This window comes from Corythoichthys intestinalis, chromosome 14, assembly GCF_030265065.1.
Source record: "Corythoichthys intestinalis isolate RoL2023-P3 chromosome 14, ASM3026506v1, whole genome shotgun sequence".
In the NCBI taxonomy this organism is placed as follows: Eukaryota; Metazoa; Chordata; class Actinopteri; order Syngnathiformes; family Syngnathidae; genus Corythoichthys; species Corythoichthys intestinalis.
The window spans coordinates 12,526,503-12,543,020 of record NC_080408.1 but is presented as its reverse complement, the minus strand read 5'-3'; the positions used below and the strand labels follow the sequence as shown (position 1 = coordinate 12,543,020).

Sequence of the window (16,518 nt, the reverse complement as noted above, 5' to 3'; positions counted from 1 at the left end):
GCCACTGTTGCGCCGCCTTATCACCACAAAGAGCTTTTTACGTTGAAAATTTTTGTGAATAAATGCTTAAATCCCTGAATTCTTTATAGATATGGACGTCAAACAGTCTCGATTCTTGGTTAAAAGCAGAAAACCAGGCAGTTAGCATTTATTTTACGTAAATATTGCTAATTATAACACCAATGATGTCGCGGCTAATTTCTCTCATTGATTTTTTTTTTTTCACGTTTCAAAATGCATGCATGGAATGAAGCATAATAATTACCTTTAATCCTCGAACAAATCACTCCTGAGACAATCCTTCCGGTTTGTATGCGGTACAGCTTTCGTACCTTTTCAACCTAAATCCAGCGTAAGATCGCTGCGTGCCTTTGTTTCAGAATAACTCCTCTTGATGCTGGGTGTGGGCAGGCCCCCTACGCGGTGGCATGGCGCAGTGTCTGAGGGGTGACCCGTCAATATAATCATGAATTCTATGGTTTCAAGAATAAGGCAGATGTTTTAGTTATTTTATTTTTCATAAACCACAGTTTTAGCATGAACACAGCTTCGAATTTTTTGAAATGAAATGAAAGGGAAAGAAAACTCCTTTATAGTGTACATCCAAAGAACCTTGTTTAATATGTCACAAATCACAGAATTTGATTTTTCTGATATGTAGCAGAGGTGAACGTAAACGTAAATTAAAGCCACTATTTCCAAGAAGTTGGCCTGTCATGGAGCAGACATTTTTTTCAATGTCAGTACTGTGCTTGAGTCAATCAGTGTGTATGTGCGTGGGTATAACTGACGTTACAAAATTCCAGCTCTTGTAAGAGGTGCCATCTTCTGCATTTTAACATTATTCTCTCAATTATAAAGGGCTGAAGAAATTTGCAAGTGTGCAAATAAGAAACCTGGATTTTTGGAGAATGGTGAAATGGTTAAATATACTAGGGCTGTCAAATTTATCGCGTTAACGGGCGGTAATTAATTTTTTAAATTAATCACGTTAAAATATTTGACGCATTTAACGCACATGCCCAGCTCAAACAGATTAAAATGACAGAACAGTGTCATGTCCACTTGTTACATGTGTTTTTTTATGTTTTGTCACCCTCTGCTGGCGCTTGGGTGCGACCGATTTTATGGGTTTCAGCACCATGACCATTGTGTAATTATTGGCATCAACAATGGTGAGCTACTAGTTTATTTTTTGATTGAAAATTTTACAAATTTTATTAAAACGAAAACATTAAGAGGGGTTTTGATATACAATTTCTATAACTTGTACTAACATTTATCTTTTAAGAACAAGTCTTTCTATCCATGGATCGCTTTAACAGTGTTAAAAATGTTAATGCCATCTTGTGGATTTATTGTCATAATAAACAAATACAGTACTTATGTACAGTATGTTGAATGTATATATCAGTCTTCTCTTTCCATTCTAACAATAACTTACAGAAAAATATGTCATTTTATAGATGGTTTGGATTGCGATTAATTACGATTAATTAATTTTTAAGCTGTGATTAACTCGATTTAAAATTTGAATCGTTTGACAGCCCTAAAAAATATACATTACCGTTCAAAAGTTTGGGGTGTAAGCGACCCCAAAATTTTGAACCGTAGTGTACATAGTTTTGAATGGTAGTGTATGCACATATATGTATATATATATATATATGTTTAATATGTGTATAATAGGGGTGTGTGTGTGTATGTGGGGGGACTATTGAAAAAAAAAAGGGGGGGGGGGGTACGGTTGAAGTGAGCACATTTTCCACATGTTTAATCAGCAGTGCATCACACATGTAATTACATTTCACAGGATAAAATATTTGAGAACTTCCAATCCTCCATTAAATGACAGCACCATCATTGAAGGCTTCAGACAGCGGAGCAGAAAAGCATGTGCAATTTTTCTTGCATCTCATCCAGTCCTTTCTCACTTTGATGTTTAGATTCCAGCCTAAGGAATGACGAGGGTTAGGAATATTTTGAATAAGTTTTAAAAATCATATCATATACTTATGATTTGACATTTGATTACTGTTTAAATATTTTTATTATTCATATGTATTATTATTATTATTATGTACAGTGGGGCAAATAAGTATTTAGTCAACCACTAATTTTCTAACCACTAAAGTTCTCCCACTTGAAAAATATTAGAGAGGCCGGTAATTGTCAACATGGGTAAACCTCAACCATGAGAGATAGAATATGGAGGAAAAAAAACAGAAAATCAAATTTTTTGATTTTTAAAGAATTTATTTGCAAATCATGGTGGAAAATAAGTATTTGGTCAATACCAAAAGTTCATTTCAATACTTTGTTATGTACCCTTTGGTGGCAATAACGGAGGCCAAACGTTTTCTGTAAATGTTTACAAGCTTTTCACACACTGTTGCTGGTATTTTGGCCCATTCCTCCATGCATATCTCCTCTAGAGCAGTGATGTTTTGTTCCTGTCGTTGGGCAACACGGACTTGCAACTCCCTCCACAGATTTTCTATGGGGTTGAGATCTGGAGACTGGCTAGGCCACTCCAGGACCTTGAAATGCTTCTTACGAAGCCACTCCTTTGTTGCCCTGGCTGTGTGTTTGGGATCCTTGTCACGCTGAAAGACCCAGCCACATCTCATCTTCAATGCCCTTGCTGATGGAAGGAGATTTTCACTCAAAATCTCTCGATACATGGCGCCATTCATTCTTTCCTTTACACAGATCAGTCGTCCTGGTCCCTTTGCAGAAAAACAGCCCCAAAGCATGATGTTTCAAACCCAAGCTTCACAGTGGGTATGGTGTTCTTCGGACGCAATTCTGTATTCTTTCTCCCCCAAACACGAGAACCTGTGTTTCTACCAAAAAGTTCTATTTTGGTGTTTATTAAGCTTGAGAAAGATAAACCGATACGACTGGATATCCGGTTTTACATGCGAGGGATACAGCTGTATCGATAGTAAACTTACCATTCGACAGTAATTAACCATTAAATATTCAATGAACCGATAGTAGAGAGAGAATTCGGCAATCGCAAACACAAGAATCTGCTTCTAATGCCTAGTTCAATGCATTGCTTAATATGATAATTTAGCTTTTACCTCACATGCTGCGCTTGTGTCATTCACCACACAGCGCACTTAGATTCTGACCGCCGTCGTGGTTGCCTCAACTTCCCATTCATTTCGGCAGAACCGCGAGTAGTCGCCGTTATTACCCGATCGTCACGGGCGTGTCATATAACAACGCGAGAGCTAACAAAACCACTGTAACGCACGCTCCATAGCGTTTTCTTCACAGCCCAAAACGAAACTAGTAGTGGCAACGAAGCAACATGCTAAAACAATGGACAGTTTGCGCACCACACCAGTGACGTGCAGCGATTGATTTTCAACGCACTCCGGGAAACAAGTCGGACTTTGAAGTGACGAAGGCAGCCAGATCTGTTCGCATGGGACAGAGCTAGTGTGGTGTGGTACAGCGATCGTTTCGAGTTTTTAACCCTGAGAATAACCCACTACAATGGTGGAAAGGGTGGCATATTGTTTCTACGAAACGCAGTCTACTTAAACATGAACATGTGGATGAGTTGATCTTGAAAAATCTGCCCTTCAAAAAAAATATAGACAGTGATGAGGAATAAAAAAATGTGGGAGCACAGGCATGAGTGAATGACTTTGCTGTGTATAAGGTTAAAGTAATGATTATAGACCTGTCTGTCTAAAATGCCATGTTTTTTCCCCCCAGTTATACCAGTGATAAAGCATTATTTATTATTTATTTATGATAACACTAGCAGGTTTAATTATTTTTTTTCCAGAGCTGCTGCATATAATTAATATTTTTTGCTTGTAAGATGTTTACTTTGAACGTTTGCACTTAAATTACTTAAATATTGTGTTCAAAACACCAGGAAATACAGTAATTAAATTACTGCACTTTATTGTTGTGTGTCACTGGAGTTTATTTGATTATCAATCCCATCCAACAAAGTGACGGTCAAATAGTAAGCTTTAATTTTTTTTTCCCTTAAAAAAATTGAACATAACATTGGTAGGAAATTTTGTTGTTTAATTTAATCTTTAATCTTTTTTTATATGTTTAAAATACTGTACGAAAACACACAACAAATGTTTACTATCATATCATTTTCACTCTGTATCGAACCATATCATTCTTAAACTGTATCGAATCGCTCGGCCTTAAAAATGTATCGTTTTTTTAATCGAATCGTAACCTGTGTATCTAGGTACATATCGAATCGGCTTCATGCCAGAGATTCCCAACCCTAGTTTTTATATGACCATAACACATTCTCCCAGTCCTCTTCTGGATCATCCAAATGCTCTCTAGTGAACCGCAGACGGGCCTGGACGTGTAGTTACTTCAGCAGGGGGACACGTCTGGCAGTGCAGGATTTGAGTCCCTGGCGGCGCATTGTGTTACTGATAGTAGCCTTTGTTACTGTGGTCCCAGCTCTCTAGAGGTCATTCACTAGGTCCCGCCGTGTGGTTCTGGGATTTTTGCTCACCGTTCTTGTTAGCATTTTGACACCACGGGGTGAGATCTTACATGGAGCCCCAGATCGAGGGAGATTATCAGTGGTCTTGTATGTCTTCCATTTTCTAATAATTGCTCCCACAGTTGATTTCTTTACACCAAAGCATTTTACCTATTGCAGATTCAGTCTCCCCAGCCTGGTGCCGGTCTACAATTTTGTCTCTGGTGTCCTTCGACAGCTCATTGGTCTTGGCCATAGTGGAGTTTGTACTGTGACTGACCGAGGTTGTGGATAGGTGTCTTTTATACCGATAATGAGTTAAAACAGGTGCGATTAATACAGGTAACGAGTGGAGCCTCGTTAGAAGAAGTTAGACCTCTTTGACAGCCAGAAATCTTGCTTGTTTGTAGGTGACCAAATACTTATTTTCCACTCTAATTTGGAAATAAATTCTTTGAAAATCAAACAATGTGATTTTCTGTTTTTTTTTTTTTTTCCACATTCTGTCTCTCATGGTTGAGGTTTACCCATGTTGACAATTACAGGCCTCTCTAATCTTTTCAAGTAGGCGAAGTTGCACATTTGGTGGTTGACTAAATATGTATTTGCCCCACTGTAGGTTCCAATTGTGTGTTTTTTTTTTTGTTTGTCTTTTAAATTAGCATGGTTGGTACTCCTTCAGAGTCAAGATATGACAACTTTGAGAAAATATTTGTACCTTCAAAGGTGATTCTGCACCATGTCTCAAAAACATCATGTGTTTGAGTACTTTATTTGGTTTGGTTTTGGCAGCTGTTCCCTTTATATAAAAAAACAAAACAAAAAATAATCACCTTCATCCTTAACTGGAACGCAGTGCCATGTTCAAGAAGAAATGACGAGCTTCTCACCTGATAACGTCGCTGACTGCCCACTGACTTAATGGCGGCATCAGACAAATTCACCGCAGTGAGGAGTAGGAAGGCCTGCATGCACAAGAGGAGCACCAGCACTCTTTTGTCCATGGCTCACTTAGCTGGAACACAACCCTTCAATGCAATGTAGATATAGAAACTCAACAGAAGTCAAAGACTGCAGTCATAACCTGTTAGAAGTACAGAAGCACATTGGGACTAAGAAAAGGGAACCTCAAGATTTCACAATTGAGGACTTTCTCAATAAGAGGAAACACTTTACCACAACACTGTAAAATATATAAATAGAACATCCATTTCATAATCTCTAGAATAATGGTTCTCAAAAATTTTGCAGCAAGTCCCACCTCAAAGAATACTTTACCACCATCAGGGCCACTATTAAAATGCATTAGTGTAGTCGGTCAAATTGTTCAAGCATTGACTTCATAATTCATTGACGGGGCGTGGGGCCGATCTCTGTCAAAGCTGACCGAGTGGGAACACAGACAAAGAGCTTTTTACATTATATGGACGTAAAACAGTCTCGATTCTTGGTTAAAATAAAAAAAAAAAAAAACAACAAAAAACAGGCAGTTAGCATTTATTTTACGTAAATATGTCGAATGTGCTACGAGGCTTTAACCCACTGTGGGTTAACACCACAAAGAGCTTTTTACGTTTAAAATTCTTGTGAATAAAAGCTTAAATCCCTGATTTCTTTATAGATATGGACATAAAAGTCGATTCTTAGTTAAAAAAAAAACAGGCAGTTAGCATTTATTTTACGTAAATATGTCGAATGTGCTACTAGGCTTTAACCCACTGTGGCACCGCCTTAACACCACAAAGAGTTATGTTGAAAATTCTTATGAATAAATGCTTAAATCCCTGCATTCTTCATAGATATGGATATCAAACAGTCAAGCAAAAAAACATGTAATTTAATTCATTTATGTAATTTGTTTTACGTAAATATTGTGAATTATAACGCCAATGCTGTAGCGGCTAATTTCTCACATTGTTTTTTTTTTCACAACGTTTCAAAATGCACGCATGGTACAAAAAATATAACAATTACCTTGAATCCTCAAACAAATCACTCCTGAGACAATCCTTCCTGTTTGTGTGCGGTACAGCTTTCGTAGTTTTTCAGCCTAAATCCAGCGTTAGATCGCTGTGTGTGTGTGTGTGTTTGAGAATGACTCCTCATGATGCTAGGTGTGGGCAGGCCCCCTACGCGGTGGCATGGCGCAGTGTCTGAAGGATGTGACCAGTCAATATAATTATGAAGTCTATGGTTCAAAGAATAAGGCAGATGTTTGTTATTTCATATTTTTATTTTCTATAAACCACAGTTTAAGCATTAACCCCAGATAGCAGACCGACATTGAATAAACGTTGATTTTTCCATCTAAATCATCAGTATGTTTGACATTGAAATTATCGACAATAAACCATGTTGAATCAACATTGCAAATACCGATGATAACTGACAGTGATGTTGAAACAACATTGTTCTATGGTGTGTCAGGCGAAGGTTGGGTTAACATTTTTTTGTTTTAATTGTTGAAATAATGTTGGCAAATAGTTGATTTTTTATTCACCGGGGAATACTGTATGATTGAAAAGTCATCCATCTATGGAGAAGCGGGAGTTATGTTAAAAAAAAAAAAAAATCGTTGTGTTCATGGTTGAGCGGGAAGAAAACGTATAACCTTAAACGAACTCCTCTGGAAACGCCTATCTAAAGATAGCCATATCTAAAGGTAACCCTGTTGCTTTTTTTGTCAGAGTCTTTATCAGCAATTATGTCTTACAGTAGAATAAACCGCGTTTGTCATCAAAGTTGTACATAGAACGGTTTGCCAAAATTGTAAGAAACGGTGTGTTTGGCATAAAAGCGAAGACCTACTTAGCCTGGAGGCTTGCTAAGTACAACTTAGTTCAGGCAAACGTAATTGTTTTTTCCAATTAAAGCGCTAAAATCACTAGATATGACACAATTGAGCCTTTTTCTAAATTAACTCATTCACTTCCAGCCATTTTCACCGGAGCAACCCGCTTCGCTCCCGGCCATTTTACTGGATTTTGACTGATTTTGACTGTTCTATTGCTATATGAACATGGAACCCACCAAAAGAAAGATTAGACTCTCTTCTTTCAGCAGGAAAAATGTTAGTTCATATCTTTTTCCATTCTTTAGAAATCAGCTTTAGAAAATAGCTTAGTTTGAGCAATTTTTCAATTTCTGATGAAAAAAAACATACATTTCAAACATAACTTTGACTTTAACACAGCTATTTTTTTGGTTTTGTGACATCCCCAACAACTGAATAATGTTTTCCTCCTACAAAATAACATAAACAACAAGACAAATAGAGCTTTTGATAGCAAAGTAACAATTTATTTACACTACGGCTGTCAAAGGATTACAATTTTTAAACGAGTTAATTACAGCTTTAAAATGAATTAATCGTAATGATTCGCAATTCAAACCTTATATAAAATATGCCTTATTTTTCAGTAAATTATTGTTGGAATGAAAAGATAAGACACAAGACTGATATATACATTCAACATACGGTACATAAGTACTGTATTTGTTTATTATAACAATAAATCAAAAAGATGGCATTAACATTATTAACATTCTCTTAAAGCGATCCATGGATAGAAAGACTTGTAGTGCTTAACAGATAGATGTTAGTACAAGTTATAGAAATTTTATATTAAAACCCCTCTCAATGTTTTCATTTTAATAAAATTTGTAAAATTTTCAATCAAAAAATAAACTAGTAGCTCACCATTGTTGATGTCAATAATTACACCATGCTTACTCATTGTGCATAAACTTATAAAATCATTTGGGCCCAAGCACTAGCAGAGGGCGCCAAACACCAAAAAACAAGTAACAAGCGAACATTACACTGCTGTCATTTTAATCTGATTGAGCGGGGTATGTGCGTTAATTGCGTCAAATATTTTAACGTGATTAATTTAAAAAATTAATTACTTCCCGTTAACGCGATAATTTTGAGACCCCTAATTTACACGTAACTAAACTATTGAACTGAGAGATGACGCTGTTGTGGCTGTGACAGCTGGGGTAAACTTTTCCCTCATCGCCATCTGTCTCATCAAGATAGATTTTTAAAAATCTTTCTTTTGTAGTGACCATTACCTCATAACAGAATTCACCTAGGGAACTTGTGTGGGGCATGTTGTGTTCCTAGGGGAGGGGGACTAATTTAGCCGTGCGCATTTCTGGCTGAGTCACGAGACACTAGAGAGACACGAGCGGCCGAACACGGCAACGCGAACTCTACTTAACGAGCAACACAGACTCAACAGCATCATCTGCTACGCTTTGACGATTGTGTCATTTTCTTTCCAAACACTCCTCCTGTGTCGTTTGCCTTGTGTTTTACATCGTTCTCCACATTTTTTTCACGCTTCTTACCTCTTCCAACTTCCGTTTCCTGACTATTTCTCTTCACTTCCTTTCATGGTCCGAGTTCTTACCAAATGCGCTACTGCCCTCCAGTGCCCAGTTTTATTGCTTTAAAATGGATTTTGAGCGTTGTGCTTTGGTGCAAAGATGCATCAGAACCTAGAGATGTCTCTTGTGAAAAAAAAAAAAAAACGTAAAAGACCTATAAATATGTTTTTGGGATGCTGAAACAATAAAAATAGAATGTATTTATACATTTTTGGGAGCAAATGAGTTAATTTATTGAACACAAAGACAGTGCGGTCATTTTTCCATCGTAGCTAGCTAACTAGCAAGCCATTTGTAGCCCTAACTTGGTTTGGGATTGGTTGAGAAACTCACCTCACCACAAAATACTGAAGTATGTTAAACTAACCCATGACCAGTGTTGTCAGTAACGGGTTAGTTTGTAACGCGTTACTGTAATCTGATTACTTTTTTCAGTAACGAGTAATCTAACGCGTTCATTTTCCTACACCAGTAATCTGATTAAAGTTAGTTTCCTTAGTGTCTCTGCGTTATTATTTTTTTCATTGCCTCATAACGTATGTAGAATGAAGAATATTGTAGTCATGTACGAAGAGCATTTTGAATGGAAAATGTTAAAATAAAAGGTTCCCGGTACGTGTTTCCATGACAACCTCTTAGCTATTTCCTGTTTTGGTCTCACGTCACGTGTTGTGGGACTGAGGCGGGTGGACATTCGCGCCATGTGTTGAGACGTTGCAAGAGAATGTTGATCTGTGGATATCCATGAATGAAGGTGAGTATTTTCCCTTCATTCTGGAGGGTATCAGCAAAAGGTTGGACCCCCTACATGCGCGGCCGTTTCGTAGTTTTGCTGTAGCAACGACGGGCAGTCATCGCTCCAAGTTGGCAAGCTTTGTTTACATCATATGCGTGTTGCACATTCATGCCGTGAGGTGATGTGTTCGTTTAGCATCTGTGGGATGTGTTGTAAGTCCGATTGAGTGTAAAGTGCTTAGTTGCCGCCACGTTTTGTGGCCAAATTGACCGCGTGTGTGTTGAAAGGAGTACTTCCGGGGTGTTAATGTGCACGGCTGCACGCGCACCCGCGCCCACCACCACCACCACCTTTGTGTTTATTGCACTGTGCAATCCACTTGTGTTGTTGATTATTATGCCGTCAGTTTGCATTGCTTTACATTGGCACTGATATGCTGTTAACCATAAGCCAAAATTCAGAAGTTTTGACATTAGGCTTAATCTTAGAGTTAGCGGGGTTTAATTGGTCGGTGGAGTTGATTTCAACAAATTCCAAGCAGTTTGTCAGATATTTGCTAGTTTCAGGGCTCCGGAGTGGCTAAGCTATTGCGAAATTCTGATATACCCCTTTAAATTCAATCATCGGAAAGTCAATTACATGTGATGACATTTTTCTGTTGTCATTCTTATGTTGAGGCGGCAAAGGGAGAAAAATGGGTAAAAAGTGACGGATAGATTACTTTTAAAGTAACTTAGTTACTTTGATAATGAAGTAATCAGTAAAGTAACTAGATTACTTTTTTGAAGCGTAATCAGTAATGAGTAATTAAATTACTTTTTCAAGTAATCTGTGACAACACTGCCCATGACACCTGCTTGAATTCCTTGATATGAATGAACTGTGAAGGCTGTTTTGTTTGTATTTTTCAGATTCAATGAAGTGACCGCGTCACAAAATGCATTTAGTGCTGTTGTGCAGAATTGGCTACGTTATGTCCCAGGACCGCGTTGGTGGCAAAGTTCGCAGCAAAGCTCGTCAGACTGAGGAGGCTTAAGTCTGAAATAACTTAGCTCAGGGTTAATTAAGTTTTCTATAGTTGTGATTCAATTAAGAATAATTTTGAAATATAGCCAAGTTTTTAATTTTAACATTTATTCAACATTAAATGATATATATTAGGGCTGTCAAAATTGTCGCGTTAACGGGCGTTAATTTTTTAAGTTAATCACGTTAAAATATTTGACGCAATTAACGCATGCACTGAATGACCCGCTCACGCATTGCCTCAAACAGATTACAATGACGCCGTTTATGGACATTAAGAGTGAAGAGAATGCCACTGGCCGCTTGGAGGCAGCAATTGTGCAAATAAGAAACCTGGATTTTTGGAGAAAGGTGAAATAGCATTTATTAAATATACGAACATCGAGGTGTGCGAAATTTCCCATTCCTAGATTATTCGCAATTCGGCCGTGGAAGATTCGAGAACGATTCACAAACATCCAAATTCCGATTATTGAATTATACCAGGTAAAACAGAAGTAAAACACAGTCAGCGCGGTCTTTGGGACGCAATGAGGAACGGACCGAGAGTAAATATCATGTTCAACTCATGCCGCTAGATTAAAAAAAACAATCATACCTGACTGCGGCCGACTGCCGCTACAAACAACGCCCAGTTGCTAGTTGCTACAAACATACGGCTACAGTAGATATCATATATATGTAGAACTACATGCAAAATGACAGACGACGGCGGTGTTAGAACATGTATTATTGAACAGAGATACGAAATGACAGACTTTCGCTGCTCAGCCTTCACCGCATACAGACGCACTCTGAGCTCCTGAAGCACTCTCTTATCTTAACCGATAAGCGCTCAAGGCCAGCAAGCTCGACTCCCAGTATGGCTCCAAAGAATTTGAAACCTGGAGACTTGGATGAAATAAAATCCTCCATACAGAGGTTGGAGGTCTCCTTGACTGGCTTGATTCAAAACCAGAATCAAGAAATCGGCAGAGAGCTCCAGTTAATTCGCGCTGAAAACGAGAAACTCAAGCAGGCGGTCGAGGAGAGAGATGTTCGCATCAAGAGGCTGGAAATTTTGGCTGACGAACTAGACCAGTGCCGACGCGCAAATGAGCTCATCATTTCTGGATTACAACTGACGCCTAGCCCAGGGGACACAGTGGCGCAACTGGCAATTGCTAAGCTGAAAGAGCATGGAATAAACATGGAACCGCTGGACATCCGTCGCTGCTTTTGCTCCCATCTGGGGGACGGTGCTCATGAAGTGAATGACAACTTGACTCGCCGAAATGCCGAAATTGCAAGAAAACCACGTCAACTCAAGAAAGCTGGGAAAATAGCCAACACCTGGGTCTCGGATTGCAGGATCCTTGTCAAGACGCAAGATATGAAGATTAAAGCTATCGCGAGTCTTGACCAACTAACAACAATAGCTGGATAACTGTAAATACTACACAGCGGACCAGTATAACAACTCGTGGATGTGGACGGTAAGCTGAAACTTATCAACGGCAGGAGTCTCTACAAGAATCTTGAACACACTAAGGATTATCTACCAAAGATAACAAAGGCTCTGACTTTAATTTGCACGGACATAACATGACACAAATGAATCGGACATCTAAGGGGGGAGTGGGAGTTGCAATTATGATTGACAATCTCCTGGAATGTATTACAATTGTGCTCCTAATCCCCAATTGAAAAAACATAATTATCTGCTGTGTCTACCGAGCTCCTGATTCAAATGTCTAGTATATGGAAAAAATACTGTATAAAACGAATAATAAGCATGTTTTCGTTGTGGAGACATTAATCTTGGGATAAAATATGTACAGCATGTTGTTTGATTTTAAACATACATGTCTGATGAAACTGTTACAGTGACCTTGGTGTGCGCCAATTGTTGCCTCTACTCACACCAGCTGTGATAACACATAATCACTTTTTCCACACAAATAGCCACAACAAAATGTTCCACAGCAAACAAATGCAAAAATGTCAGGGACATGACTAAGCCATAACCTTGTACGCCCTGAAATTAATCGAGCTGCTTGACTGGACGCTAAATTACTAAACTCAGATTGTCGATTGTGTTATTGTACAGTTTTGATGTATGTTCCATGCCTGAATGTACGTCTTTAGTTGTATGGGAGACGGGAAACTGATAAGCATATGCTTCATCCCGTCCGCCTTTGTCTCCTTCTTCGGTTCCTTCGGGCAAATCATATCACATTTTGTAATTGTCAATGATTGTCAGTTGCCACGTTTACATGGAGCCAAATATTCCAATTACAATTGGAATATTTGTTCAAACCGAATAAATGTGTTCCATTTAAACACCTCATTCGGAATGAACAGGCCCAAACCGAATGGAATTTCATTCCGATTCACAGGGGTGGAATATTCCTTTTCCCAAACCGATTAGAAGTAAAATTATATCATGTAAACAGGGAAGCGGAATGGTGTCTGGTTGCGTTCTTTCTGCGCATGCTCAGTACTGACGTGGTGACGTCACTTGGTGACGTAAGTAACGTCACTTGCAACATGGCTTCCAAGCACAGCGCACCTAATTGGGAGTCCGGCGGAAAGATTGTATTTAATTCAAACTTTAAAAGAATTGAATATAATTGCTCGAAGATTGTATTTAATTCAAACTTTAAAAGAATTGAATATAATTGCTCGCTTAGACGGGCGTAAAACGAGGAACAGTGAACTATTTTAAAAAGTTCACGAGAGGTTACACGAAGCCGGAATAGACCGGAGCGTTGACCAGATTAGAAACCGGTGGAAAACCGGCTACTACAAGGCAAAAGAGCAAAACAGCAGAAGCGGATACGACCCCACAAACACAACAAGTGAGTTAAAGTTAAAACAGCAGCATTCCGACAATCGATCTCCATGTTTTGCAACGTGAAGCTTTGTTTTGATTAATCTGCGCATGTCAGACGGCAGTTGTCAAACGTCCTTTCGGAATAAAGGCAGTCACATGTAAACGCTGGATCGGAATAGACCCTACCCACGTGACGTCACAACTCCGCTCTCCTGACTGGTGCCGCCCACTTGTCCGTCAACACATTGTGTTGACCTGTTACGGCTACGTACATTCCTCCTATTTACGGCGTGTTTTTCTGCTCGTTAACATTAATAATCAAAATGGTGAAGGCGTGTGTGGCGGTCGGTTGCAATAACAGAGAAGATAGACGGAGAGACTTGAAGTTCTACCGGATTCCGAGAGACACGGAGAGGAGAGAGCGAGATGGGCTGCTGCAATTCGACGAGAAAACTGGGCTCCAAACGATTACCACAGATTATGTAGTAGTCATTTTATATCTGGTAAGATGCATTTAATATATATTTAGAGGGTTTTGGGCTGACAACCACAATTAAGATCATTGCTAGGCTAATCGCCGACAACATACACGTATGTATGTAGTGAGAGTGCTATCGCGAAACCATATAAACATTAAAAGCCCTAGCTCCATTGACAAATGACATGAAATACATTAGACTTGACAGTGGATGTTAGCAAGAACAAAAGATTTTGAATTGAAAATTTCGTAACTCACCTTCCGAGCACAAGATTCCTGCCGAATTTTCGTGTACGAGGACCTGTTTCACCCAACCAGCAACGTAGCATTTATAAGCCTCCAAGCTCTTAAAGTTTTTCAAACTTTCGTGAGAATAGGCTGATTTTGTGTGGACAAGATAGTTGTAAATATCAGGGTCAGGCAGAGACGGCGAAGGCAGCCGGTCAAAAATCATCGATTTAGGCATCAAATATGGATCTGGCGACTGTATAGAACGAAGCTTTTCCACATAACGCCTTTTATGCAACACATCCAGTGAGTTTACGGCATCAGAAAGCACCGGGTCTTCCATGAAATGCATTTTAAATTCCTCGATCAATTGAAACCAATGCTAATACAGAGACAAAATGACGGAGAAGTGGGCGGAACCATACAGCGAGCACGTGGTTTTGTGACGTCGGTGGGTAGGGTCATTCGGAATGATTTGAATCGGTATGAATAAAAGTCAGCATGTAAACGTGGCTACTGATACCGATGATGATGACGATAAAATTCCATTCCAATTCCACTTTCCGGCGTTAGTAAACAGCCGCCATCTTAAAGCAGTACTAAAGCAGTGACTTCTCTAGAAGGCTCTGTTGTAGCGGACCTAATTAACTTTTTATCTAAAACACTCCTAAATCGGCAGAATCTTATCTTGAATATATCTTTAAATGATGAAATAGTTTTAAAACTTTGACAAAAGTAGACAGAAGGCAAATGATGGAATAACGGGAGCAATTTTAACAACTGTAACAGTTGATTTACAACATTAATTTAATTGAATGTAGTTTAAAGCTGCTGATACAGAATGGGGACTGGAATATTTTATTTACTGTTATTTTTGTATATTTGTTTACTGTTATATGTTAACTTGATACTGAAATAGTAGTATGGTTTAGCCTGAGAGGATTTTTGAATGATTTTGGAACTAAGGTACAAAACATTTAAAAAAAAAAAAAAAAAAAAGGGAGGGGGTGCATCAATAATCATTTTATATTCGAATCGGAGCCTCTGAATCGTAATCGAATCGTTAGGTGCCCAGATTCCCAGCTCTATACGCACATATATATATGTATGTGTGGGGTTTAGGGGACTAGTGAAAAAAGAGGGGGAAAAAAGCAAGGTTATGTGAGCACTTTTTCCACATGTTTAATCAGCAGTGCATCACACATGTAATTCCATCTCACAGGAGAGCATATTTGAAAACTTCCACTCCTCCATTAAATGACAGCACCATCATTGAAGGCTTCAGACAGCAGAGCGGAAAAGCAGGTGCCATTTTCTTGCATGCCGTCAAGTCCTTTCTCACTTTCTTCTGACCCCATTCTAAGGTATGACAAAATGATGAAGAAAAGGGTTTGACTTGACATCAAGGGTTACAAATGATTGTTATTTTTTTTTTTTTAATCTCCAGGATACACTCGATAGATTAACTTTTTTTTTGCAATACTATACTTGCATCAATCCATGACTTTGGTCTAATATATATACTTATGATTTGAGATTTAATTACTGTTTAAATGCTGTTTTATTTATTATTCATATAGGCTCCAATTGTGTGGTTTTTTTTATTTTAGTTTGTATAGTTGGAACACTCCTTCGGGGTCAGGATAGGACAACTTGGAGAAAGTTTTTGTACCCATATCGTTGAACCTGCGCCAGGTCTCAGAAACAGCTGGTGAATGGATATTGTATCTGGTTCGGCTGGGGCAGCTGTTCCCTTTATTGAAAACAAAAAACAATCATCACCTCCATCCTAAACTGGAACGCGCTGCCATGTTTAAGCAAAAATGACAAGCTTCTCACCTGATCACGTTGCTGATTGTCCACCGACCCAGTGGCAGCATCAGACGAATTCACAGCAGTGAGGAGTAGGAAGGCCTGCATACACAAGAGGAGCACCAGCACCCTTTTATCCATGGCTCACAAAGCTGGCAAACACAACCCTTCAATGCAATGCAAATATAGATACTCAACAGAAGCCAAAGGCTACAGTAACAACTTGTCCGTCCCAATGCGCTGACTTCTGCACTTCTTAATAAAAAACGGGAACATATAAATTTCACAAATGAGGACTCATTCAAGAAAAGGAAACGGCTCAGCAGAATACTGTTAATTAAATAAATAAAACGTCTAATTCATACTTTCTAGAATAATGGTTCTCAAACATTTTGCAGCAAGTCCCACCTCAAAGAAATACAGTGGGGCAAATAAGTATTTAGTCAACCACTAATTGTGCAAGTTCTCTCACTTGAAAATATTAGAGAGGCCTGTAATTGTCAACATGGGTAAACCTCAACCATGAGAGACAGAATGTG

General features: G+C 38.7%; 2 long non-coding RNA genes across 2 annotated transcripts; both read right to left on the bottom strand.

The window, feature by feature from the left end:
* Positions 1-500: 500 nt before the first annotated feature.
* LOC130930189 (uncharacterized) lies at positions 501-5,582 on the bottom strand. Its single transcript, XR_009067007.1, has 3 exons — positions 5,380-5,582; positions 5,208-5,288; positions 501-1,954 (listed from the first exon to the last, which is right to left on the bottom strand). It is a non-coding gene; the product is annotated as an uncharacterized LOC130930189 (long non-coding RNA).
* A 9,742-nt stretch (positions 5,583-15,324) lies between these two features.
* Positions 15,325-16,224, bottom strand: LOC130930363 (uncharacterized). The gene is made up of 3 exons (XR_009067044.1): positions 16,007-16,224; positions 15,840-15,920; positions 15,325-15,526 (listed from the first exon to the last, which is right to left on the bottom strand). It is a non-coding gene; the product is annotated as an uncharacterized LOC130930363 (long non-coding RNA).
* Between the last annotated feature and the right edge of the window lie 294 nt (positions 16,225-16,518).